Raw genomic sequence first — 27,687 nt, 5'->3', positions numbered from 1 at the left:
GATATTTTTCAAAAGATGTACAAAAAGGCTTACCAGAACATGATGAAAACACGTTAAGCAAAGTCTAACAACCTGACGAAGGATAGGATTCAGAACCCTACAGGGTAATTGACAAAGGGCCTTAATCTTCTCTGTTTCCATTACAATAATAATATAAATGTCAATTAGTATTTATATATTAATTTTTAGAGCTCTGTGTATATTATACTATGGACCTTCTAGTATTTTATACCTTTTAGAACATTGTACTATTTTGACTATAACATCAATATAATTTATAATGGTATCAGTTGGCCTCAAGAGTAACATTTTATTTAAGCTTTGCTCAAAGCATTATCATAATTTTATCAATTTGGTTTGCAGTATGACATGAATCATAGAACGGGTTTTTATGTAGTTTTGGTCTATGGTATAGCCACACCTGGTCAGGAAATACTGTCATTTTATTTACTTTAGAAACGACTTAAGGCTTATATGCAGGCAACTTTTTTTTTTTTAACTTTCTTTTAGTTTTCTAGAAGTATCCAAAGAAATTTAAGCTATAAATTAATGAATCTAGCTGTTTCTACCTTGAAGAAGAGGCAAAGTGTAAAACTCTCTTATATGAGGAACCCTGATATTTCTCTTGGATATAGTGCTGTAAGATCTCCCTTGATCAGTAAGCACATGCACAATGCTTTATTTCTAACTCTGCCTTGACGATTTTGTAGAATTGTGGACACCTGTGTATAAATGAGATAGGCTAATGTTGTATGTAAGAGAGTAAAATGTTGTACATAAAAGTAAACAAACAGATCAGATTTCTAACCTTTTTGTTACAATAATTGAATTATGAGAAGCAGACATGAGCTAATATGTTGGAATGTAAGCACCACATTTTATACAGTGCCAGAGATAATTTTACTTGCCAAATTAATTTAGTTGGCTCTGTTATGAGTCCTACCACATGGATAATAAACAGGTGGAAGTGTTATAAACAAAAAATAGTAATAAATGGCAGTGTATTAAGTAGGAGGTGTAGAGATATCAAATAAAATGTCACTGAAGTCAGTGCTAAGCAGACTGATTTAACAACTTCAAGGTCTGGTACATGAAGAGAACAATACAAGGCATGGAATTAACACACATTCAGGAGTCTCTTTCTTGTGACACAAGGGTGGCTAAAGAAACACAATTAGAAAAGCAGGAAGAACTCATAACCTCAGAAGGACCCAGTCTCTATATTCTTCACCAAAAAAAGTGAAAAAGGAATAATTCCAAAAGATAATAAGAAATTATATTACAGCAAAAATTACACATTGCATATTTATGTTATTATAGTCAAAAAGTCATTGCTATGTTGGAAGCAAAATTACACATGATTTCTTAAATTAAGAAACGTGAGATTTAGTACCTGCATTTCCCTAAGTCTTACAAGCCATGCATGGTTAAGAGGCTCAAGGTAGCAGATAAATTATAACGTGATCTTTTTTGAAATTGTACCTTTGAAGAGGGATACATTTTAAGTTTTTCTTTTGGGAAGCATTGTGGTATATAGAAAGAGATATATGTTTATTCACCATTTAACAAGTATTTCTTGTGATTTTCTTTGCACACAGAGCAAGACATAGACAGACATGGCCCCTGCCCTCATAGAGCTTAAAGTCTCAGACAGCATAGAGCCCTAAGTTTGAATTCCAGCCCTGCCATTGTATTGGATAAATTTTAGATAGATACTGAAACTTCTGGGGCCATATTTTTTTGTTTGTTTTTGTTTTTGAAATATGAAGTGGGGCTAAGACTATTTATCCTGTGTGATTATTGTGAGAATTTAATGAAATAAATCACATAATGACATTCTCTTTGTTTTCCTTTTCAAACGCAGTGCCAGTGAATGATGTGACAGGCACAGAATTCCATGAGCACAAATAAAATCCTGACTGTTCTTAATAACAACTGAGGTGACAAGACACGTTGTTGACAATTTTATTTTTTTATCAGGGATTGGTATTTTGGAGAGAGTTTATTAAATTCTTAGATAAATAAATTTTAAGGTAAAGAATGAAATTATTCATAGGTAGAATTGAGTTCAACTACTGAAATCTCCATATTTGTGTGTAAAAGTTGTCTATCCACTATATTGTTTAATGAAGTGGAATTTTTCATTAAATCTTGGGATTTAGGTATAGTGAGTTCTATATACAACTTCTTCTGTTCTTAGATTTTTTTTTTTTTTTTTCAAAATAGGTCTCATTTGGAACACTATGGGACTAAGATCAAGTATAGGGTTATAGGAACTGTGAGATGTTAAACATTTCACATAGGAATAAAATCTGTGTTCTTGGCCTTTCATATAACAGCATAATGTTAATGCCCAAGCTGTATATCACTCAGTTATGTAGGTGCCAATCAGAGAATTAAGTTTTTCTTTCTTTCCTAAAGAAAGAGCTGTAGAAACTATCCTTGATCTGAATGTATACATTTCCCATGATTTTTTGTTTTTTCAATTCCTCTTCAATTCTATTTAATTATAATGTTAATATTTTAAATTGGCTATACCCAAGGTGAAATTACAAACTGAAATGTGGAATCCAGTCAATTTAGATTGTATTAGGTAAGGTCAGAAGCTTAAAATGAGAAACAAGATACACTGCCTATATTTATCTTCCACCTGCTCAGAAACTGTTCAGATTGCCAACACACTGACGCATCATTTACTTATAATAATGCATTAATCACAATAATGAGCAATCAATTTCCAGATATTAAGTGAACAGAGTAGGAAACCCTGTCATTTAGAAGGCCAGCTAATAAGAGCAAGGTGGAAAAACTGCCTGATTAGGCAGTTGACTTTTTTAATACAAATGTTTGTGTTGCCATGAATTTAGAGTCTGCTAAACAATTGAGCTTCTTTATGCCAATTTTCAGTAAATTAAAGACAACAGACTGCCTTTAATAGGGAACTTCAAGGACAACTGCTTCACTGAGGGCTTACTTTGTGCATATTTGATGCTCAGTAAGTACTGGACTGAAATGAACCAGTGTGATACATGGGATGTGGAGAATAGGAAACTGATCACCTCAATTTAATGAGTAAAATGGAAAATGGCAGCACAAAATTCAGCAGGTTGATTTCACTGGAAATATTCTCAGCCATAAGAAACTATATCTGGATAAGTATATATACATATATATATGGAGTGTATATAAATATAAATATGGAGTGTATAGAAATATATGGAGTGTGTATACACACTCCATATATATATATATATATACCTATGTCTGAAACAAAAATTTCTGTTTTCTTTGGGAGTAACTTGGTGACCTATTATGGGTAAATCTTTGCTTTCATGGGTTCTCCTACACTAATAGACTTTGCTTGCCTACAAATTGTAACTAAATTTCTTGTGATATAAGAGCATCATCTGGAGCAGAGTTTGATAACCTATAGTCCGCTAGTCAGATCCAGCCTGCCACTTGATTTTGCATAGCCTCTCAGTTATGAATGGTTTTAAACCACCTTAAATGGTTAAAATAAATCAAAAGAAAAATTGTATTTGTGGCACATGACAATTATAAATTTCAATGTCCATAAATGGAATGTTAATGCACCACAGCTACCTGTATTCATTTACATATTATCTATAGCTGCATTTTGCTACATTGGCAGAGCTGAGTACAGAGATGATTTAGCTGGCAAAGCCAAAAATATTTACTATCTGAACGTTTAATGAAGAAGTTTTTCCAACCCCTGGTCTAGAAGATACAGCGTAGAATATAAGTATCATAGGGACAGGGATGAAGTGTAACACAGAAATCAGGTTCTATTCCTTATTCTGTCAGTAGATGAAATGGAGCAAAACAATTTTTCTGCATCTCTGCTTGGTCATCTTAAAACTTTGAGGTAATATTCAGTTTCATCTTTTATGCTTAATCTGATTCTGCTCTAAAATTAATAGTTTCAATTTTTTATTGATTAATGTTCAATATTTATTCATTTAGGACCCAAATTCTCAATTCAACTGCTGAATTGCATTTGGGTACTATATTTGGATATTCTGAATTTTGTATGGAGGTTCTTCTATGTATGAATAAATTAAGGCCCTGTTGTAACTCATTATGCTTTTGCCAGTTTACTGTCCTCATTGACAGGACATGCTTCCTTAGGTCTTTCATATTGGAGTATCTAACATGAGACACCACATGCATTCTCAACTAGCATGCCCAACACATAAAATAATTTCACCATACTCAACATATTATTATAAAAATAACTATAATGATCATATTAATAAACAAAGATTTCTTGAACATCATTTGTCCCAGGTCTGTTTTAAATACATTACTAACACATTCAGTCCTCACAACAATCCTGTAATCTACATACTCTTTTATCTCTATTTTATTGACAAGGAAACAGAAGGAAAAATATAAGTTTAACCCTCTTTAAACCCCTCTATTTTCAAACTATGAAATTCAAGACTTCTGAAGCCAAACTTGCAATCATTCTGGAGGAGTGTCATGATCACAGTGCAGCTGTTTGGGGCTGGCCAACTGCCCTTTATCCCTTTAATGTTGCACTGGGATACTGTGATTAAATCAGGCTGTTTTGGGGTTCACTTGTTGAAAAGGTATTATATTGTTGCTCTACAGCTGAAACCATTCAAACTTCATAGCAACCAAATGTTTTAGTTTCTCATGACATTGAAAAGGGAGGCAGTATCAGATGCATTCCTTTCCATAGAATTTTGAATGACTTAGTAATGAGCCTTTGTTAGTGATTCAGTAGTATCGTATCGTTGACGTGAATAATTTGACACTTCCTATATCTGAGCAAAGTGAGACAATCTTATGGACTATAGTTAATTTGCATAATGTTCCCTCCAAGATAAAAATCTACATGGTTATACAAACCCTACATATGTTTAGAAGTTAGATGCATTATGCATGCCTATTTAAAAGATTCAATTGTTGGAATATTAATTTATGTTTTTAAATTTTTTCTTGTCTACAGTTTTCCTTCCAGTCTCCCTCCCTACCCTCAACTCAATACACATGGTCAGACATTTGGATTTTCCTGCCTCAGGAGAAAGCTGTGATTCAGAAGTCATGAACAGAAGATACTCAGAGACATTCTGCCTTCCTATAAGTGATGGGGGAGAGGTGAGCCCTTTGATTTTAAAGAAAGTAAACTGGAAACTCTCTGATCCTGAGAAGGCCATAAGACACTGGGGGCTGCCCTACCAGGGGATCCCATTTCTCTGTAGGAGCCCCAGAGAGCTAGCAGGAGCTCAGGAGGAAATGGCTTAACTCTAGGCAGACCCAGGTTATCAACCATAGCAAAGATACCTTTCATCAAGCATGAAATAGGTGCATCCCAGATGTTGGATATCTAGAACCCATTCTGGCTCAGACAATGAGGTAGTTAGGGGAGACACTGACAAAATTTGTGTGCCTTCTTCTTTTTGCAAAGTACTACATAGGCCTCCTGGGTTTTGGGGCAACCTTAAGGAAGGAACTAGTCCTCCAGTTAATTTCTAAGAATGAACTTTCCTCTATTCTAGCAGGAAAGAGGCTTATATTTGAATTTAATTAGATTTAAAGAAAATAAAGAAATGTGACATTACTCACGTACTTGAGATTGTGGTCTAAAATTATAGTCACTACGTACGTACGTACATATGTGCAAAATAAATCCTTCTGAGTATCTCCAGCCATGTGCCTTACTCCCTCTGATTCACATAAAACTATGCCTAAGTGAGAATGAGAAAGATTATCTAATCGACAACCATGATGAAAATTCTTTAATTTCTCAGCACATTGTCAGAAAAACAGCACCTTAGCTCCATCTGTAAAAAGCAACACGTGCCTCAGTTACTGCTTTTCACATGTATTTCTATTAGTTTTAGATGCTTTACCTGAGGCTTTTCTTCTGTACCATTGTTTTGAGGTTTTTTTCCTCCCCCCGCCCCCAATATAGAAGATGATTTAGGACACTTGGATTCTTCATTTACCTTCCCAATGGAGTCACAGTACAGCCTTTCGCAGCCATTAATTCCCTCCCACTGAAGTGCGGCAGTGAGAAATACTCACTGAGACCTCTGAGAGTACCTCTGATATTTCTGCTTAATTATTATTGGTGAAGGATTTGAGATTCTCTAAAACTTCTATCACAGGCAATATGTTCTAATTTAATTTGAAATTATTATCCTGCCTTGTTATGCTTTCAGAAGGACATGTAGGGAACAAGCTTTGTATTAAGTAACACTCTTTAAGCTAAATAACGAAGAACCATGAATAGTGGAACATGACAGATTCCATTCAGACGAGGCTGAATGGCCAATTCTATAAGAAAAGGAATTTAATTCACCATAAGCCTATTTATTGCAAAGAGAGAAGATATTACCTTCTTATTTATTTTTTATGGCATTTATTTAATAACATACTATAGTTTTGACTGGACTTATGGTATTTTATTTTCTCACCTCCACTTATTATTGAGGCTTTGTTTGGTCTATAAATTATTTTATTTCCCTTGAGGCCTCTGAATGCTATGCAACAATAGATATGCAGAGATTTGAAACTGCTGTTATTTTTTCCTCCTAGGGATCCAATGACAATACAATAAAGAATTTTTACATAAACAGCCACTATCTGTGGTGGTATTTGAATGGTTATTGGGTGGCCTGATCTCATTTTAGAGAAGCCATATTTTAGTCATTATCCAGATGGAGCAAGGTATTCGAAGACCATTAATAAATCCTTGGTTCTGTCTGTAAACAGAAAGTTAAAATAAAACAGATTGAGCTTCATATAATACGTTGTTCTTACCATCCTCCTCTTAAAAAAAAATCTAATATGCCTGATCATTGATTTCCTGTGAACCATAGGGGAAGGACTTCTTTGAAAATTGGGGGAAATGGATGAGTATCAGCAAGATATAAGGGGTGTTTGAGAGGCTCCAATTTCTAAAAATATGCTCCAAAGACAGTGTGACACTGTCTGAAATACTTCCACAAGTAACAGCTTTCTTAGCTTTCTGTCCTTGTCTTATTAGTCCTTATTTATTTTGTAAAGTAAAACATTCTTGGATATATGAAATATTGCTTAATTTCACTTGCCAAATCTTAAAGATAGGTTTTGTGGTTGACTTGGGAGCTGAACAGGTAGCAACATAGGGGTCTAATTTCAGATGAAAAACCCTTGAAAGGTAACTGGGGACCAGTGGGTGACTGGACAAGGAAAGGCAAATATCTCTTGCTCCATGTTCTTCTCAGGTGTTTTTCTGTCCATAGGATTGTATGTGTCCTACTTAAACTACTAAGTTTCTTCAGGGTGTTTATTTCTTTGGCAAATGCTTTGATGATACTGAGTTCTGTATATACTGAAAATCTGGTAGTCTGGTGTCCAACATTTTTCCCCACCTTGTAGCCCAAGGCTTATTTTTTAATATTGAGTATCCCTTTCTCTTTATGAACCCAATTACAATAGATTCCTTACCAGGATATGTTTATAACAACAAGGTTTATTCTATTCATAGAATAATACATACAATAGTACAATGTTACAGCACTCCAGAACAGACTGCTTGGTTAAAAAAAAAGGGGGGGGGGCTCTTTTGTTTTCTAACTGTGTGCCCTTAATAAGTTAATTTCTCCCTTTATCCAAAAGTGAAATGAAATGAAATGAAGTGAGGATGATAATGCTACTGACCTAAATGGTTGTTAGTAAGATTAGATTTTGTGTGTGTGTGTGTGTGCGTGTGTGTGTGTGTGTGTGTGTGTGTGTGTGTGTGTGTATGTGTATTAGGTTATCACCTGGTACACAGTTAGGACCAAATAAGTATTGTTACTATTTATTACTATTTACTTAACAAATATTCATTAAGCACCTATTATATATCATGTAGTGCCCTTAGCACCAATGGTACAACAGCAAAACAAAACAAAGATTATATCTATATAAAACTTACACCTTGAATTATAAGACTTGGCTATAATCATTGCCCATTATTCCTTAAAGCAAAGAAAGAAGGCTTCTCCACATTGTCAAACTGGCTAAAGAATACAAATGGTAGAGAAGGCCATAAAACTGCATTATGCTTTGGAGGATGTATTTTATTCATTTTAATACATGTGTGACCAGTAGGTAAGACAAAATAGCTAAAATAGTTAAGAATGAGAGTTTGCCATAGACTGGGTTTTAAAAAATGTGTACATTGTTGCTTATTGCTTTTCAGATCATTTGTCAGCAGTTCCCATTGAGTCATAGAGATACTTTACTTTTCCATCATGATAACAAATTTCCTTAAATCTTCTAACACAACACATATCATCATTTGGCACTGTTTTCAGTAGTCAGTCTAATGGGAGTTTTTCCATTCTACTGAACCAGGAAGAGGTCTTTGGTAATTATACAATCAAAAGAACAATTAAGATTAAATAAGTCCAGTAAAAGTTTACTAATATTTTATATAAAGGAATAACATCTTTTAAAATATTACAATATACTCTTCATTGCTGGGAAATTTCTTCATTTTTCTTCCCAGGCCTTTTTCCACATCTGTCTTCAGTAGAATCAGAGAAAAACTTTGGAAAACCTACCTACTCTTTCAACTACTCTTCTTCAGGCAACAGATTGATTGGTTTCTTTAACCTTCCTTAGTAGGTTAGCAGGAGAAAGCATAATTTTAAAAAGTCATTAAGTTACATGACTTACTTGTCAAAACAGAATAATTATAGAATTTTACAGTTGAAAGGGACAATATGGATCATCAAAAACAGCAGCCTTCAACCTTAATTTTTTAAGTTGTATAATTTTTTATTTAAATAAAAAACTATACAGAAGTCCAAAGTGTAAAACAGATAAAAAGAGAGGCACTCCAATTGAAATGAGGTGCAAGCTCTGGAGTTCAACTCCTATGGTGATGGCAATGGAATTTACTCTAAGTCAACAAACCCAGGTTTAAACTTCCCTGACCAAATTCAAATCTTGCATTTCACATTTAAAGAAATTTTGGTCTAAAGAGGAAAATATATTTGTTTAAGGCCAGAGGGCAAGTACAGACACTGCCAAGAGTAGAACCAGTCTGCAGATGGCTATTCATTTTCTTTTCTTTGTATTAGGAAATAGTATTTTGCATTGTAGTTTAATTGAAGGTTAAACCAGGTAATGTGCTACTGTTACAATGGCAAGGTCACATTTTAAGTAGTGCATGTGGGCTGGGAGATATTGTTAAAACCTCTTTGGAAAATAAAGTCTGTCCCAATCCTTCTTCTGACCACAAGATAAACACACTTATCCCCTCCCATGCACATCCAACTTTCATCCCATTACTGCATCAGTTTAAAGTCCACTATCTCATCAAAACCAGGATCAAGTGCATAAGAGGCTCCTTAGATACAGCTTTTTGGGTACTGTTCCTCTTGGTCTGAACACTAATGAATCAAATAGGTGAATTACCTAAACATTGCACCCAACAAACAATAGTCAGATACTATAGGATAACTGCTATAGACACTTATGGTCATAAAAGGTGGGAAGTGGGAGGCACAAAGCAATCATAGATCCATAAGAATTCAGAAATACACGAGGTGACATGCTGCTAGTTCCTTGATTAGAGCTCAGTCCCACTTCTTCAGAATGATTCTACATAGCCCCTGGTTTCATTTTTGCCTTTGTGTCTGCCCTCTGAGCCATCATTTCTTTTCCATAAGAAATGGCTGATGTTTGCAGCCATGTAGTTTTCTCAGATGGCTTCTTTCTTGTAGAAAGTAGTTCAAGGGTCTAAAGAGCTTTTTAAAATTTTTGTACTGCCTGTATTGTCAGTTCATATCTATATTTTCAGTTCATGGTGACACTGTTTTCTCATTCTCTTCAAAAATTTTTGGATCCATTTGAGTTTTATTGGAGTTTGATCCATTACATAAAAGCCACACCCCTCTTTCCTTGAATTAGGCAGCTCTCTACTTGAGGCATCTTGTGAAACTGCTGTGGGGCAATACCCAGGAGTCTTTGAAGATGAATTTGAGATGCATGTCTTTGAGGATCTAAAAGAGATTTTTGCTATTTGAAAGAATACCTTGTATTATATCTTTCCGAGGTTTTAATGAGATTCTTTGCAGTTTTACCTTGACTTCATTTTTGAACAATGTTTTTTTTCCTAAGAGCATCCTAAATTTAATACATACTCAGAGATTTATTTATTAAATAAGCATTTTTTTTGTATCTAAAGGGATTAAAAATGAGGAACAGTTCTATTTTGAAACTCACCAAGTCCTGCTCCTTTACCTATAACAACTTTTTTCTCTAGCCTGTTTTTCATTTTTTTTTCAGTTTTATTGCAGCATAATTGACAAATACAATTGTAATATATTTAAAATGAGCAACATGATTATTTGGAATACATAAAATTGTTAAAAGCTTCCCACAATTGAGCTATTAACACATCCATCACCACACTTATTTACCTTTTGTGTGTGTGTGTATGAAAACACAGTTCTACTCTCAGCAAAGTTCAATTATACGATATAGTATTATCCACTACAATCACTATGTTACGTATTAGATCCTTAGACTTTATTCATCCTAAAACTGAAATTTTGTACCCTTTTGCTAACCTCTCTCATTTCCCCCACCCCCAACCCTGGGCAACCACCATTCTACTCTGTTTCTATGAGCTTCTTTCTTTTTAAAAAATTTTTTAAGTCCGTCTAGTATTTTTCTTTCTTGGTCTTGCTTATTTCACTTAGCATAATACCTTCAAGGTCCATCCATGTTGTTGCAAATGGCAAGATATTTTTAAGGCTGAATAATATCCAATTGTGTGTATATATCACATCTTTCTCAGTCCATCTGTTGATGAACAAAGTTACCCATTGGATAATATCTATTATCTTGGTTATTGTGAAGTATGCTCCCATGATCACGGTAGTGCAGACATCCCTTCAAGATAATGATTTTGTTTCATTTGGATGTATACCCAGAAATGGATGATATGGTAGTTCTATCTTCAACTTCATGAGGAATCTTTATACTGTTTTCAATAGTGACTGTACCAGTTTACATCCCTACCAACACTGTACAACACTTCTCCACATCTTCACCAATGCTTGTTATCTCTTATCTTTTTGATAATAGCCATCCTAACTGGTGTGAAGTAACATCTCATTGTGATTTTGATTTGAAATTCCCTGATGATATCAAGGAGATTACTTCCTCTGTTTTTTTTCTAGGAGTTTTATAGTTTCAGGTTTTACATTCAAGTCTTTAATCCATTTTGAATTTTTTTTAATGTATAATACTGGGGTCTATTTCCATTCTTTTGCACATGGATACCAAGTTTTCTCAACATTATTTATTGAAGAGATTATCTTTTCTCCATTGTATATTCTTGGCAACTTTATCAAAAATTAATTGGCTCTACATGCATAGATTTACTTCTGGGACTTCAGTTCTATTCCATAGTTCTATTTGTTTTTATGCCAATACCTTACTGATTAGATTACTGTAGCTTTGCAATCTACTTTGAAATCAGAACATGTGATGCCTTTAGTTTTGTTTTCCTTTCTCAAGATTGCTTTGGCTAGTCCAGGTCTTTAGTGGTTTTTTATGAAATTTAGGGTTTTTTTTTTCTATTTCTGTGAAAAATATCACTGGAATTTTGATAGGGATTGCACTGAATCTGTGCTTTCTCAGTTGATGTGTCACTCAACGAGTTTCTGGACTTCTCTCAGAGGGAACTGATCTGTGCGTAGCCATACATTTTGTGCATCCATGGGAGGAGAGAAATCCAGGAGCTTCCAAGTCTCCATCCTGGTGACATCACTCCTCTTAAGCTTATTTTTTTCTCTCATTATATTATTGGCAGCTAGAAGAAGCTAAGTATGTCATGTAGCATTTTACCTGGAAATCTTCTTAACTAAGTCCTAGAATTCATTATGTTTATTTCCTATTTTTCACAGGTAATAGTGTTGCTCAGCTTTCTGCCATGATACAAGAATCTTTCATTTGCCATCATTTAACTGCATTTTCATCACTTTCTGGTAAGTCTTCACAGATATTCTTCTCAGGGTCCTTTAGATTAGTGTTAACACTCTCAAGGACTTCCACAGTCTGCCCACTGTCTTTTCCTAAAGGCAAAGCCACATGTTTTAGGTTTTATAATAGCAGCATCCTCCTGTTCTGGATATAACAGATGCATAACAAACTATCCCAAAGTTAGTGAAGTATAACAATGATGATCATTTATTATTATTTCTCATGGCTTTGGGAACTGGCTGTGCTTAGGCTAGGCAGTTCTCCTTAGGGGTTTCTCATGAGGTTGTAATCAGGTAATAGCTGGATCTGGAGTCATCTCTAAGGCTTTCTTAAATATCTGATGGTTGATGATGGTGACAGTTGATGATGGCCGTTGCCTGGAATCTCATCTTCATCTTTCCATGTGGCCTAGGCTTTCTTGAATTATAATGACTTGATTCCAAAAGCAAGTTCCACAGGAAAGAAACAGGCAGAAGTTTCATTGCCATTTATGTCCTAGCCTCAGAAATCACATTGCATAGCTTCCACTATACTCTATATGTCAAGGCTATAACAACATTCAAGCCAGATTCAAGGGAAAAGGATATCAGCTTCTTTTCTAGATGGAGAAGTAGTAGGGTCACACGTAAGAAGTCCATGAACAACAAAAGACAGTGTTACACATGTCTTTGGAAAAATACAATCTGCCGCAATCATTTACCACAGAATGTCAGCTGAAATGTATCACATAGCAATAAGAAAACATAAAGGAAACATTAGAATAATGATATTACCTTATTTCATATTAGATGGATAAAACAGCTTAATGTATTTATTTAAAAATAAAATAAATAAAATATTTGTCATAACAGGAATATTTGAAAAAAATTGACTCAATGTTTTGGTTGAATAGACAGATCTAACAAAATGTATGATAATTGCTGTTGGGAGGAAGTAAATATTTCACAATAAATGAGACAAGTCATATTCAGTAGGACAGTAAATATTTCAGACTGTTTCGAAGAAACAAAACAATCTGAATATAAAAAGAATGACTTCTGTACTAAATTCTAAGATACAGTAATGTGATAAAACCTAATTTCTGAAAAACTAAATTTTCTGACTTTTAACCCTATTTGCTTAGAAAAGGTCTTCCTCTTTTCTTCCAGATATTTTAGTCAGATAAAGTATACTGAAATAAAGTAAAACCTAATTACTTTAAATGCTGTAGCTGCTTTCGGGTAGCAACTCCATCTGCTTTCAAAATCTGATTGGAAAATTCTCACACTTTTCTTATGGGAGAGGAAAATGGGGCTAGATTAATAGGTTTCAAGCCATTAGAGTTTTAAGACTGTCAGCATCACAAATTAGGAATTACTTAAGTCATAATTATATGAGGTTCGAATAGATGGCAATCTTAGTGAATGCCTTTTCTTAGCTCCCTCCTTTTATGAAGTTTCACTTACTTCTCATAGTAGCTCTACCTGTATATCCCTCTCTTGCTGTTCCCTTGCATTTAGTCCTTTAAAGAATTCCATAAAATAAAAAATATTTATTGCATGTCTAACATGTGCCAGGCACTATGCAGGTCTTTTTAACTTGGTATCTTATTTTTTCTTTCATGGCCCTCTCGGATACTAATCACCATTTTGTCTTAGAGTTTGTTTCCTTGTTTGTTTATTGCTTGATTTTATTTGAAAATTACTTTCATAAAATACTACAGGCATGTAAAGGCAGAGAAAAGCATATAATGAACACCTGTGTACCTATCACTTAGCTTAAATGCAATATTTCAAATATTTAAATCCTCTGTGTAGCTTTTATGATCCCATTCCTCACATTCTCATCCAGAAAGTAATTACTATGAATTTATCACTCCTACACATAAAATTATATTGTATGCTTTTGCATATTTTAAAATGTAAAAGATGTTATCATGCTTTCTGCAGTTTTTTTTCCCTAAAATAATGACTTTACTTTTATCCATATTGATGCAGGAGGGGTTTATTCATTTTTATTTCACTGCTGTATAATATTCACTATATGATCTTTTCTTTTTTTTTGATAGCTATTTACAACATTTAAATTTTTTCACCAGTACAAATCATGTCACAATGAGTATTTTAGACATTATTTATTGGCTTCTATTCTCTCAAAATAGAAATTATAATTTTTTGTTAAATCAACATTTACTCTATATATTATAATGAATATAAAAACACTACTTATTAATAAACCACAGGATTGTGTAATCAGTTGTCTCTTCTTTACTGCTTTTCTTCCCTCACGTTATTGTGGGATGAAGAGGTATGAGGCAGGACAAGTCTGTTTTTCAGTCTTTTAATTGTTTTATTAAACAAAGAAGAGTGTGTTTTAGAAGAGTATAAATAGCACACTGATGAAAAATTAACTTACTAATAAAAAAAATCTACATCAAAGAGGAGAAGGAAAAGAAAAAGATGAGTGCTGAGAATAACATGATAGCTTGAATTCTATATACTTTTTATTCAAACATATTTAATATATTTGCATTTTATCTACTGAATATTAGATACCCTCTACTTTAATATTTCCAATATAAAATAAAATAAACTTCCTTGGCCCTACATCTTCCTATAACTACCTACCCACAATCTTTGCTTCCCTTCTGTGATGGGGAGAACAATGGCCTTCAAATCTGTACCTGTAAATCCCTGGAACCTGTAAATATGCTATTTTACAAAGGAAAGTCATTTGGAACAAAGATTTTGCAGATGTACAGACTTTGAAATAGGGAGATTATCCTGGATTACTTGGGTGGGCCCAGTCTAATTATATGAGCTCTTAAAATTGGAGAATATTTTCTGGCTGAGTTAGAGAGAGAGAGAGATAGAGAGAGAGAGAGAGAGAGAGAGGAAGAGAGAGAGAAAGAGAGATGTTATGACAAAGGCTCAGAGAGAGATTCAGTGCTGCTAGTTTTGAAGAGACTCAGTGTTGCTTGCCATGGGGCTCTGAACCAAAGAATGTGATATCCCCCAGAACTGGAAAAGACAAGGAAGCCAATTCTTGAGAACCTCCAGAAAGGAACCTAACCTTGCCTACATCTTGATTTTAGCCCAGTGAGATCTATGTTGGCTTTCTGACCTACAGAACTGAAATAATAAATTTATGTTATTTATGCTGCATTATTTGTTATAGCAGTAGAAAAAACTATTATAACTTCATGACTAAATTTCTTGAAAAAGTTATCTTTTGTTGCTGTCAATATTAACTCACATTGAATTTTCTCTTTAACCTACATCTATTAGGCTTATATCCTCTTCACTTCATTAATTTGTTATCAAAAACGTCTTTAACTTCTGCCTCCTAAATCTAATGATCACTTCTATATTGTTATCTTAACTGCCCCCTTAGAATTATTTGATTCCCTGTATCCATTTTTCCCTTATTGAAACACCATATTATTTTGAACTTAGCCGAAAAACCATCCACCTGGTTTTCTTCCTACTTTTGTACTCTCCTTACATGGTTTTACTAATCCAATTGCATGACTATAAATACAACATATTTTTAAAATTTATAAAATATTTATCTCATCAAAATTCAATAACCAGTTGTCTATGTATCCTTTTCACTTGGACATCTAATCATATTTCAAACATATGGACAAAACAAAATTCCTAACTTTTGTGCCAAACCTTCTCTTTTCACCCATTCAGTTGCTCAAACCAACTCCTAGAAGTTATCGTAGATTTTTGTATAATAAAAATCTCACATTCAATCTTTTGGAAAATATTGTCCACCCTACCTCCAAACTTCCCACTTTTCTTTGTTACCTTTACCACTTATCTAATTCAAATCATTACCATCTCTTGCCTGGTCATCACAAATTCTCATGATAGGTCTACTTGCTTCTGCTCTTTTCACTTCCTTCCCTACATGAAAATTTCATTCATCACATAGTTGCCAAAGTGATTTTTTAAAAAATGTAAACCCATAACATCATTTTCCTACTTAGAGCACTCAAATGGAATCACATTTTATTTACAATGAAATTCAAACTCTAGGCTGATTTGCCAACTGTACATTATAGAATCTCAACTACCTCTCCTACTTCATGCTATAGAAGCCTCTCCTAATCCTCTAATCTTCAATCATAGTGGCCTTTGAAATTATCATTTCTTCTGCCTATAATTCTCTTTTGTTAGAATCTTCACCTGGCTGGCATCTTTTTATCACTCTAATTTCAGTTTAAAGGTAAGATGTTACAGAGAGGGCTTCTCTGGTCATAAAACAAAAAATCATCTCATCATTATCATAGTCCTTTTACTTCTCTACATATCATTTATCAACATTTTTCTTCTTTACAGGAGCACTGATTTGTCGTCTTCTCCCCAGTAGAATGTAAGCTCCATGATGGCAGGGATTTCATCTGTGCACTGCTACATCCCCAGATCTTAGAAGAGTGCTATTCACATATTATACTCTCAATTTCAGGTGCATGAGGGAATTAGATTCTTTCCAATTTCAAAATTCTGTGTCCATGATAAGACTTATAAACTATAAGATTGCTCAAATATGCATAGAATTTTGATAAAATTTACACAAACGCATTCATAATCTGAACCAAAATCATTGTCACTAACATAAAAGAGTATCAACTTACTTCAGCCAGATGTTTTGGAAAAAATATTAGATGGAGTATCTTGACATCTGAATCCTAGGTTTTGTTCTAACTCTATATCATATTAGAACTTACTCTTCCTAAATCTTTTTACTGATCTGTAAAATTATGGGGTGGTCATAAAATTCTGAGAATGGTATAATCCAATGCACTGAAAGTAACATACTATGTGATGATGCTAGTGAAGGAGCATTATCTTGATGAAGGATTCTACAGAATTCACCTTCTTTTTTCTCTTGTTGCAACTACTTTCTGCATTTGCAGGTATTTCAACTACATCAGTAAAGATAGGTGACTGTATTACCCAGTCTCTTTACTATCTAGAGAAAATAAATGGCAATCTTTACTTGTAAAAAGTTTCTTCCTTTAATGTTAAGTGGGTTTAATGTTTAAAATTATTTCCTAGGATTCTACCTTTAATGAAAACAATCATATGCCTTGTAAAATTAAATCTCTTTATTATTTTTGAATATGTTTGCATTATAGTTACTTTGGCATTACGGATAGCTTGATTTTGAATAGAGAATACTTGTAAATTTGTAACAAACCAGGGTGGTATGTGCCACAGAATAAGAGGTAACATCACTTTAAAAATAATTTTCTTGCAATAAGATAAAATATTTTACTTTTCAAGTTGCTTTACCTATATGTTAATTAGTTTCTTCAAAATATAGGAAATATTCATGAGATTTCACACATTCTCACACAAAGATTCCCTAACATAGAACAAAATCTAAATTACTTTTCAGATTTATAATGTAGATGTTGATAAAATGCCTCATATCTATGAATAGAAGTCTCTCCTCAATACCTTTTTTCTTACAAGATATTTAATAAAATGGGAGCACTTACTGTCAAAGAAATTTAATTATTTTTTTAGCATATCATGCAATTTACTAGCTTGCCAACAACAGACAAGGCCAAATAGTATATGGAAGTGCTAAGGAATCTGATTATAAGTTGTTGAATGTAGAATGAGAATGTCCTGGAAAATAAAAGATGCAATTACCAATTTGCCCTTTCTCCCCTCATAAATCACTAATTGCAAAGTACAAGACTGAAATATAATGGGAACGTGCAATTGCAAATTTTTATAAATATATGTTGAAGGCCTTGCATGTAAGTTTTAAATCCTGGAACCAAAGCTAATAGAGATGTAGCAGCTCCCCACCCCATCCCAGCCTGTCTTTTTCAAAACCATACAGATGTGGCAAATTTATTTGTTTTGTCATCCATTTCTTACCTCCCCCACCCCATGTCTAAAATTTTAAATCTGGCTGTGGTTAGTTAGTTAATGGATGAGCTGGGGAGTAGTAAATCAAATGCAACAAAATTTCAGGAAGATATATAAAAATTCTTCTCATAAAGGTATGCTTTCTGAAATAAATGGAGCTGATGATGGTATAAATAATTAGAATTGGGAAAGCAATCTGTTATTCAGGAATATTATTCAGATTTCACAATTACTCGTTCATTACTAATTTTGTTTTTTCTACATCTGTCCTTTTTTCTTTTCCTGCCACTGGGTTATTTTTAAGCAAATTTCAAACATGTTATTGGTTCATCTGTAAAATTCAATACATTCTTTCTAAAACATGGATTCTACTTTTAAAATGTAACAGCATCCTCATCCGACTCAGAAGTCAAAATAAATCTTTAATAGCCTCATACAAACAGGAAGTGTCCAAATTTTTCTGATTGGCTTAGAAATCTCCTCTATCTCCTCCTCCCTTTTCTCTTTTTTTAAAAAAAAATTCATTGGAATTGGTTGATGTTGTCTGTTAAATATCTTTTAATCTATATTAATATTTGTTATCAGTCTCTTGACAGTGGACTATGGACAACTGCTTCTGTGTTTTTTGCTTGGTCTTGCATTTACCTAATCTACAAAATAAATGATTTTATCTTTTAAAATAATAAATACAATATATTAAATAAAAACAAATTCCAATTTCACTAAAGGTTCCAGTTTAACTAAAAATGGAAAAAAATCAAGGTAGAAAAGCATTATAAAGCATAATATTTTGCACTGTAGAATGAAACATGGTGTTTACTGATTTTTAATGTTTAATTTATTTTGTTCTATGTAATATAATGTGTAGTAGGTTACTTCAACTCTCTGTTGCTCATCTACGGTATGTATAGGCCACCCCCAACTTCCAATAAGGTTTTTTTCCCTCTCTTTTTCTGTTTTCCTACCACAATTAGTTTTCTAAGTCTCTAATGTGTTTAAGAAATTTACTCTAATTAACCTGGGTCAAGGGGTGATGTTGCACACTTCTCTGACATAGCCAGATACTGAGTTGCCCATAATAATTCCATTTTCTAATAAGTAGAGAAGGACCTGAAAGAGTGCAATATACTGATTAATAACCCATTTCCATTGTATTTTCCCAGTTGTATTGTCAGAGGAAAAGAGAGGTTTAGATTAATTTATGAGGTGAATGCACCCTTGCACATCCCATCCAGCAGCATATTAAAAACAAACAAACAAAAAAACAAGGAAACACTCAATCTCGGCTAGTAGTTTTCCACTGCTGTAGAGCTTTCATGTTATTATTCCCTCCCTGTGGTGAGCGGCTAGATTTTGAGCCCGAGCAAATTCTCTGTTCTAGATACCACAGTTATCTTTCTTTACAACCTTCTGTAACAAAACACGCCTCTGTAACTCATTTTTCCATGAAAACACTCCACAGAGAGATTCTTTTACTATGAACTAATAAAAATAAAACAAATATATTTTTGTTTTACACTTTTTGCTTATAGATGCTATTGTTTTTACAATAAGTTAAAGTAAACATGGTCAGAGCCTCCCCTTTGTACCTTTCTTTCAGTGACTCATTATTCTCAGAGATTCTGTAGATATTCAGTGTCATCAGCCCAGAACTATCAAGGGTCCTGGTAATCTTCTTTCTCTCCTGCCATCAAACATCCTTCTGTCCTGTCAAAAGGTGCAAACTTCTGAGTCATAAAATAAATAAGTCACGAGGATGTAATGTACATCATAGTGACTACAGTTAATAATACTGTATTGCATATTTGAAAGTTGGTAAGAGAATAAATCTTAAAAGTTCTCATCACAAGAAAAAATATGTTGTAACTACATATGGTGAATGACGTTAACTAGACTTACTTGGTAATCATTTTGCAATATATACACATATGGAATCACTGTGCTGTATACCTGAAAATAATATAATGTTACATGTCAGTTATACTTCAGGAAAAAAAATATATATGTGACTGAAACTGAAAACATTTCCATTCTATACCCATATGTTTAACAGTATCTTTTTAAAATTGAAGAATAGTCAGTTATAATGTGTCAATTTCTGGTGTATAGCACAAAGTCCCGGTCATGTATATACATACATATATTCTTTTTCATTAAAGGTTATTACAAGATATTGAATATAGTTCCCTGTGCTATACAGAAGTTTTTTTAACTTTATATCTTTTTTAATGTAATAAGCTTCCATATTAATGTGATGATTAGTGAATATACGAAAATCCACCACTTATTGAACATCTGTTTACCAGATAAGGTTTTGCTGTGTATATTACATTGTGTAAAATTTGCAAAGTCATCTCCTTTAATCCTCACTCTCTGAGGGAGACATATATACTCTTTAACAGGTGAGAAAATGAAAGTACAGAGAGACTAGGTAACTTGGTGAGGTTTGCAAAAATAGAAAATGGTAGAACTAGGTTCTGAATCCAGAACTGCTTGATTGCAAAGCCCATGATTTTTTTCCATTTTCCATTTCCAGTCTTCCCTACTCCCAGAAAATATCATAGACTTTGGAGAAATCTCTTATTCTATCCATGCATTCTAATATGGTATAAAATGTCTTATGTGTGCATGAATTTGGCAAGCAGAGAACTGCTATTACAAATGCCAACCACTATTTCACAGGTTATTTGTAGATTTGGTAAATGGCAAAATTTAGCTTTTTAGCACATCTAAAAGGGAACTCAGTCTCATGGTTTATCTTCTGACATTCGAACAAAAATAGAGAAATGTATTTTTAGAATATAAACGTGTCCTTGCAATATGTTGCCAACAAAATCTACTTGAGCTAGATTTTTAAAAATGCCCCATTGAAATTTAAAAATTGCCTTAGAAACTAGTGCTACGGAGACCAAGCTTGAACTTAACAACTATTTGCTTAACAATAGTCACATATCATCAATGGGAAATACAGTATTAAATTCTTTTTTAGTAGACGCCTCTAAAAGTAGGATTTATTTTTTCACAGCCACAAAGATTAAATTGTATCCTTTGCTAAGTATGGAAATGTAACTAATTTAGTCAATGCTTTGTCCACAAGCTAGCATTTTCTTCTGCATTATTAACAACTAGGATAAGGAAGCATATTAATAACAGAAACAACACAAAATAAAGCCATCACTCCTTCCAGGTTGGCATCACAGTGAGAACAGGTGAAAGGTTACTGGGTAACCACCAATGGAAGGACAGTGCTTAATGCCCAAATATGAATTATGCAGTTTAGTCTATATAAGTATTCATCTTAATGTCCTGAAAAAAAAAGTTACACGGAAAAAATGAAAAAATTAATTATTAAATCTGTCTGCTTTCATAAAGACCTCCCATCTAAACACTAAATATTTCAAGTTGCATTGTGACCTTTCCTACACCTTTCACATAGGCTCCGTTTCTTTTACAAAATGCTACAGAGAATGGGAGTGCTGTCAATTAAGTAAAAAGGGTGTTTGCATCAACCTTTTCATGTGTGGAATTTAATGACATTTTAAGGTTAAAGTAAAAGTCAAACATTGATTTTTTTTTTTTTAGTGTCTTCCCCTAATGCACCTAATGAACAGAGATTCAAATAAAAACCCTTTAATCCATTTGAAACCTTCCACTATCAAAAGACTTCTTTAATTTAATTTAATTTTTATTATCAAACGTTTCCCTGCTGATTCAGGACAAAAAGAAATGCTGAGTCAAGATGACCTAGGGAATTAAAATCCAGAAAATCCTGACAATGATGTATTTTACAATATAGTTTGATTACTCAAATCACATGTACGCATACACCTTTTAGAAATCAGGAGACTGGAAGTTCAGAATTCAGGCCATATTAGATTGGATGCTGATAATTTTCTAGATCACTGAAAAGATGCTTATCTCTTTTGCTTTACCTACAAGGTATAATATAAAAGATACACATTTTTCTATCTAAGATTTGGTGTATTCTCTAAAATCAGAAGGATTAATATAATGAAGCATGATAGAAAATAAGTGTGCACAAAGAGGCTGTGACGTTTGGTAAGTAGAGATTGACACCTCATACTAGGAAAAAAATAGCTGTGCAAAGTCACAGCTTCATATTTCACAGTTTGTCTGGAGAAAGGAACTAGCAAGATCCTTTAAACAAAATTCAGACCATACCAATTCTGACTCACTAATACTTCATTAGAAATTTAAAAAAATAAAAAAATAAAAAACAACTTATCATCTTCAGGTGAGTGATACAGACTCATATTTCTTACTTGTAATATAATCCCATTTTTCCTCAGGGAATTATGTTTATACTGATATTTTATACATTATTTGGTAATAACCACAGTGGACAAGTAGATTCATGTAAAGACTTCTTAATAAACAATGGGGTTAATTCCACACCATTTATAAGAACTACTGGTCTTTTAAAGACAGAGTTAAATGCAGTAAAAGCAAATGTCTGTTTCACATTAACACTTTATATTACTGTTCTGTGTCTAGACTTAGAGGCCGTATTGTTATCTAAATGTGAATTCATGCCTGACTTTGTCAGTATACCATTCTGAAGCTTCAGTTTTTCTCATTGTGAATATGTTTGTTTTGAGCAGTTAACCCATGTTTCTAGTTCTAAAATTAAATCTCCTTTGTTTTCATTAAATGTGAGAAAGCCAGAAGTACTAGCTGAGACAAACAAACAAAATTAATAATTTGTTGGGCAACTTTTTAGCATGGAACTACTTTGGGACCTTAATGATAATCAGATCCTTATTGTAGAAACAATGAAGCTACCTGACATAAGATTAGTCAAAGAACTGGAAGGTGCTTCCATAGGCTAGCTAAACATGTGTCCATGTGTATGTTTTTGTGTGTTTTCCTTCATGTTCAGTCATTTGTTGTTGTTTCAACTGTCTTACATTAGGGAGAGACTTCACTTCACTGATACCATAAAACTGAATTGCCCACTCAATTCTCTTAAAGTGTTCTCTACTCCTGGCTTCATCAGCATTTGTGAGGCGTTCAAAGGACTAGGACAGGTAAACAAAGCATGGCAGTCACATTGAAGAAAATAAGAATATGAAAGATTTGCTCTGATAAAAAGGAATTCTGAGCTGTTGAAGATCTCTAGTCTTCTAGAAAAATTTGGAGAAGAAAGATAATTTTTAACATAATCATTTGTTCATTCACTTATTTACTGAATCATTCATTCAAGAAAGATTTATTAAACATCTACTATGTACCTGAACATCACTGGGCACCAGTGAGAAAAAGATAATTCCGTCTGACCATTGGCTTAAGGAGCTTTCTGCTTGTTGAGAGGGACTAACAATTGCAATATGCGATCTATACTGAGATGGAGATAAATTCATGTTGGGATGAGAACATGAAGGAGGGACAACCTAATACACAACAATAATCAGCAAAGACTTTCCAGAGATGATATCTGAGCTGAGCCACAAAGAGCAAATAGATGTTAGTCAATGCAGGAGGCTGGAGATGGGGAGTGGAATAGAGTTAGGAAACGGAATGGTATATGGGAAAGCCCTGGGAAAAGACAGCCTGAAGCTGGGAACCTGAAGGTACTTCCCTTCAGTAGCTGGAATGCTACAGTCCAAAAGAAAAAGTTGTAATAAACAAGGTAAGTGTTAAATTGGAATATTGTTAAGACATTTGAAATTTATTCTTTAGAATAGGGAAAGATTTATCAAAGTTTAATATGAAAATGTCTTTGCCAGATTGCATTTTAGAAAATATTGTCTAAGAGAAGTGGAGAGAATGGATAAGAGACGAAATATTGTAAGGAGGGAGTATTTCAGAGTTCTAGTGCAGGTATCAGAAGATGGAGAGTTGAAGGTCTAAATCAATGTTTCTCAAAGTGTGATTCCTGGACTAGCAGTATTAGCATCATCCAGAATCTTGTTAGAAATGAATACTCTCAGGTCACACCCCAGACATACTAAATCAGAAACCATGAAGACGGGGCCCACAAATCTGTGTTTCAAAAAGCACTCTAGGTGATTGTAATGCAAGCCAGAGTTTGAGAACCACTGGAACTATACAAAGACAGCAGTAATTAGAACAGAGGAAATGAATGGAATTAAGACTTATTTAAATGGTAAAATTATTGCCTATGGAATACAAGAGAGCTAGAAGAAAGGAAAATCTGCAATAATAATGTTTACAGATCTGGTTTGGGCAACTTGGTAGATGGTCATTCCATTATGTGCCATTTCACAAAGTTTCTGGTTCTTATACCATAATGGATTAAGGTAAAGTGAATCTCATCCTCACCCATCACCACTAAAAAGCCATGAAAACCAAAATGGAATCTAACTGCCAAGCCATAAAGAAACTGGTTGATGAGAGAGAGACATGACTGGCTTTAATGTCTGATTAATTTTAGACTTTTTTTTTAATTTTTAAAGGCTTGTTTTGAAGAGCAGTTTTAGGACCACAACAAAATTGAGAAGGCAGTACTAAGATTTCCCATTTACCCCAACAGATGCATAGCTTCTGTCATTATCAATATCCTCCACTAGAGTAGTTCATTCGTTACCACTGACGAATCTGCACTGACACATTACAATCAACCAAAGTTTGTAACGGAGTTCACTCTTTGTGTTGTCCATTCTGAGTCTAAACAAATGTATAATGACGTGTATCCAACATTATAATAATATACAAACTATTTTCACTGCCTCCCCAATTCTCTATGCTCTGCTTAATCATCTCTCCACCTCCACCCTGCTAATTGCACTTACATTTTTTTAACTGTCTCCACAGTTTCGCCTTTTCCAGAATGTCATATAGTTGGAATTATACAGTATGTAGCCTTTTTAGATTGACTTCTTTCATTAAGTAACATGCATTGAAACTTCCTCCATGAGTTCTCAGGCTTAATAGCTTATTTTTTTTTAGTGCTAAAAATTTTTCCATTGTCTGGATGAACCAGTTTAGGTATCCATTCATCTACTGAAGGACATCTATGTTTGCTTCCAAGTTTTGGCAATTATGAAGAAACATGCTATAAACATCCATGTGCAGGTTTTACCATTTTCAACTCCTTTGTGTAAATACCAAGGAATATGACTGCTAGATCACATGCTAAGGGCATGTTTAGTTTTGTTAGAAACTCCCAAACTGTCTTCCAAAGTGGCTGTACCATATTGCAATTCCATCAGCAATCAATATATGAGAGTTCTTGTTGCTCTACATTATCGTCGGCATCAGGTGTTCCAGATTTTGGCCATTCTAATAGTGGTATCTCACAGTTATTTTAATTTGCATTTTCCTGATGACTTATGACCTGATGAAGAGTGGAACATCTGTTCATATTCTCATTTGCAATTTGTGTATCTTCCTTGGAAAGATGTCTGTTTAAGAGTTCTTTTAATATTTTGGATAATTGTCTTTTATCAGATGTTTATTTTATAAATATTTTCTCCCAATCTTTGGCTTGTCTTCTCATTTTTTTTGACATCCTCTTTCATAGGGAAATTTTTAACTTTACTGAAGTCCAGTTTATCATTTTTTACAAGTAGCTTATCTTTGTTGTTGTATAGTTTTATACTTTTAAACTTAATTTTCATATGAAGAATTAGAAATACTAAAAAGAAGTCAAACATATAAACAGCAAACTACTAGAGGGGAGGAGAGGAAATAGAAAATTGAATCTACCAAATGAAAGGCCAGAAAAGAATTTTTGAACAAGGCAAATAAAAAAACTTTAAAATATAAAAAAAAATAATAATACTTAAATGGCAATAATCAGGTGCCAAGCCATTTATGAGCTTTTCAAATACTAATTTCTTTACTTCCCATGATAACAGATGACAAAAATGGCAGCACAGAGTTTTTGGGAGTGAACAAAATAAGATGATAGAAATAACTGAATATATACTGGTGCTCACAATAAATGTAATAGTATTAAACTCATTACTTAAAGTAAGCCCCTTCTTATATAAAAGTTAAAAATAAAATAAAATCTAGCTATTTATCCCTTACAAAAGGCGTACCTAAAATATAATGATCTAAAAAGGCTGAAGGAGAAGAGATGAAAAGTATATTCTAGGTAAATACTGACAAGTAAAATTGGCGGTAGGGGGGTGTTTGAAGGAACAGGCAGGAAAGATATTGGACTGAAAAAGTGAGAATTCACTTGGTTTTAAAAATTCTTAAGTAGTTTTTTTAACCACTTAAGGCAGCAATAGGCTTTCCATTCCCCATGAGGCATACCCAGAGAGAAAACATACTTCAAATGATTTTCAACTTATAATTAAACATTGGTATTAATCTGCTTCTCAATGTTTCCAGTGATATTGTTTTAAAGCAATGGACTTTTTGTCTCTAATGCAAAGTAAGAGTGAAATTAAATTATTCTATCAATTATTATTATGCCAATCTTTGAGATTTTTTTTAGTATTTGCTTGTATCTAATATAGCCTTTACTTTATCTGTAAAAATGTCTTTTTTTTTTAACTGAAGTATATAATTAAGTCACTATGTACCTCTTTCCTTTGGTACTCTTTTGTGGATATTATATTTTTTAGACCTATTTATACCTGTGTAAGCTCTGTGGTCATCAGTGTGAAGAGGCTACAAGAACTTTTGACCAATTGATCATCATGTTTCATTTGTCTGATTTTGTTAGATGGAGCTTTTCACATTTCTTATTCACTATTCTACAGGGAAGTATATCATCTGACATCGTACACTCACACCAAAGGATAACCTACCCAGATCAGGGAGCATTATTCTTAGCCATGCCGTAAATGTAGTTATATACTGCCATACAACGTTTTGAGATTATTTGAAGCTAGGACTATACCTAATTTTTATTTTGTACTTAAAGTGCCTAGATCAGTAAACACCATAAACTTATAGATAAATGTCTGTTCATAGACTGTTAAGAACTCATAATGTATGTGGCATACTTGTGTCTACATATTTTGCCCAAGTAGGTTGGCCTGTGTATGAGTCACAGGATATCAGCAAGTTCTGCCCCATAATATCATGAACCACAATTTGAATTATAATAAATATGATCATTTAAGTAGAGTTTTGCAATTGAAATGTAACTTTACATAATATATACTATTTACCTCACATGGTGATGTGAGGTTGAAATGAGATGATCTTCATTTTACGGGCAATTCTCAACAGTTATTGAAATCATTTGTATCAAAGAACCATTATTTTTGCCTTACTACATGTTCATTTCAAATTCTGAAGAGCATTGTAAAGACTAGCACATTAAATATTTAAATGAATTATTAAGCTTTCTCCTAAGTGCTAGATAATAATTCAGATAATAATAATAATAGCAGGACAATAGCTAACGTATATCTGGTACTTACTGTGTATAGGACAATTTTCTGAGTGTATTACATGTATTAAATCACTTAGTACTCATAATAATATTAGTCAGTAGATATATTACCATTCCATTGTTCAGAGAAGGAAAATGAAGGAGAGAGAATTTTAAGTAACTTGCAAAACTTTCCATAGCTAGTAAGCTTCAAAGCTCAGATTTAAACCTTGGTTATCTGTATTCAATGTACATATACTTAACCACTCTGAGTTTCTGCTGGAAATCAGCTGAAATATGCTGAGGAAATGGAGTTTTCATCCACCAATGGGGAGCAAATGAGGATAATTTTTGAGGCAATATAGGCCAAGAAAATCAGACGGTCTACTATGTCCCTGTATGTATGTATGTGTGTGTGTGTACATGTTTCTAGAAGTTGGGGGAGTGTGCTTCCAGCAAATCAGAGATCAG

This window comes from Camelus dromedarius, chromosome 15 (assembly GCF_036321535.1).
Source record: "Camelus dromedarius isolate mCamDro1 chromosome 15, mCamDro1.pat, whole genome shotgun sequence".
NCBI classification, from domain to species: Eukaryota; Metazoa; Chordata; class Mammalia; order Artiodactyla; family Camelidae; genus Camelus; species Camelus dromedarius.
This window is presented reverse-complemented; position numbering follows the sequence as displayed.